Source organism: Sphaerodactylus townsendi, linkage group LG07 (assembly GCF_021028975.2).
Source record: "Sphaerodactylus townsendi isolate TG3544 linkage group LG07, MPM_Stown_v2.3, whole genome shotgun sequence".
Taxonomy (NCBI): domain Eukaryota; kingdom Metazoa; phylum Chordata; class Lepidosauria; order Squamata; family Sphaerodactylidae; genus Sphaerodactylus; species Sphaerodactylus townsendi.
The window spans coordinates 103,256,577-103,258,787 of record NC_059431.1 but is presented as its reverse complement, the minus strand read 5'-3'; positions in this window follow the sequence as shown (position 1 = coordinate 103,258,787).

Sequence of the window (2,211 nt, the reverse complement as noted above, 5' to 3'; positions counted from 1 at the left end):
GTTGTGGGTGGGTTGTACTGTCAAGACTTTGGTTTTCGTTTCTTTCAATCCTCTCTCCAGAACTAGCTGATTTCACTTCTTTAATGAATATATACAGAGGCTGTACAATTTTAGAAACTGTTTCTGTGAATGGAAATGGAAACCTGGGAAATGGGCATCGTTGCTGAACAAAGAGACTGAGGAAATTGGTTTGTACGAAATGTGGAAAATGAATGTGAGCAAAGAGAGACAAAGCTGATAAAAGACTTGAGAGGGAGCCAGGACACTACCTACAAAGGAATCAAAAGAGTAGACCCAGCAGCTTCAAAGCACTCCCTTGGAAGGTGGAGTAATAGATTTATTTTTATTTGAGTCTCTTGAATGGAAAAAATAGTTTTCAGTCCCAGAGGCGTATCTAGGGGAAATAAAGCATGGGACAAAATCTGAGTGTTCCACGCCCCCTCCCGGCTCCATTTTCCCTAGATACGGGGGGGAGCGGGGGGATTGTTCTGTCTGCCAATCTCACGGAGCGCCAGGTTGGCAACAGCGCCCAGGTCTACCAACCAAAAGCTGGCATCCAAGTATACCGCCCGAAACCCTGTGAGGCACCCAGGTCTACTGCCTGAAGCCAGCAATGGCACACAGGTCTACCGCCTGAAGCCAGCAAGTGCAGCCCGGGCACAGAGGGAGCCGCTGGGCACCACACCACAAGAGAGGCCAGGCACAAGGACCTGGCCAGCACCCAGTGCCCCCCCCCCCACAATTAGATGGCGTGTGCCTGGGGACATGTGACACCACATGTCCCTGTGGGCAGTACGCCTCCACTTAGACCTCAGTGGCAATTGATGGTATGTTCTCAGCCTAATTCTTTCACATATTCATGGCCAGGTGTCTGTTCACTTTGGCTTAATATAGTTGAACATGGAACACAGAGGGAAAAGGGGCTCACAGAAAAGCTCCTGTAGAGTCCAGGGTCATTTATACACAAGCAACCTGCGGCTCTCCAGATGTTCATGGACTACAATTCCCATCAGCCTCTGCCACCATGGCCAATTGGCCATGGTGGCAGGGGCTGGTGGGAATTGTAGCCCATGAACATCTGGAGAGCTGCAGGTTAAAGATCCCTGCACAAGTTGTTTGGCCCATCCTGCATGCTATTGGGAAGGTTTTTTCCTCCAGCTTCCTTGCATCATCATGGCGCTTCAGTTCACTTCCCACGTTTTCTCCATATTTTCTGCGGCCTTTCCCAAATCTGTGTTGTGGTGACGTTTAGGGAAAGACTACTGCAGCAAAACCAAGCTAGCTTCCATATGGACAGAGAAGTCCAGGTGTTCCCAGTCTTGCCCATCTCAGTGCCATTTTCCCTGACCCAATCCTCTGCCATAGCCATTTCTCTACCTGCTCCCAGGGAGCTTCTTAAAATCAGCAAATAGGCATATCAATATAACATTATAACAATCTATCTGTGATGTTCTCTGAATTCGCACCTTTCGGTTGAAAAATAAGACGCTGTCCCCTTTTGCTGCACAGAGGCCCCTTCCGCACATGCAGAATAATGCACATTCAAGTGGATTTTGCTAATTCTCACAGTAAAATCCAGCTGCAAAGCGCATTGAAAGTGGATTAGAAGTGCATTATTTCTGCATGTGCGGAAGGGCCCAAATTTTCTCCTTAGACTTTCACATGGAAAGGGCTAAAGATGTTGAAAAAAGATCCATAGGAATTCAGAGAACATTGTAGATAGGCTGCTATAATAAAATGTAAACTGCTGATTTTTAAGCCCTCTGGGCCAATGGAAATGGCCACGGGGGAGGAGTAGGCAGGAAAAATGCAGAAATGTCACACAAACCCATCCTCAGGAAGAAAAAACCAAGTATCTGTTACCACAAGCTTTATATAGGTTGGCCACACTGATCACACTCATCCACCTGAATTCTCATCAGTGGAGGAAACTAATTCCACAGCCAGTCAACAAAACAAAAGTGCTTCATTTTCGCCTCCCAAAAGATTATTGGGAAGCAGCTGCAGAACGGAAGTACAGTGCCCCTTCAATTTAAGTGAGATGTTTCTTTCGACATCACTGTTTTATGTTTGTAATTTTTCAACTAGACACGAAGGAAGCGGTAACAACCTATTTTATAAGTGCAGTCGATTGCCAGCGCTCTTAACTTTAACCTCAATATTTCCTCTTTCCGTGTGTGATCACAATAAGACGCATGATGCTCGCGCCTC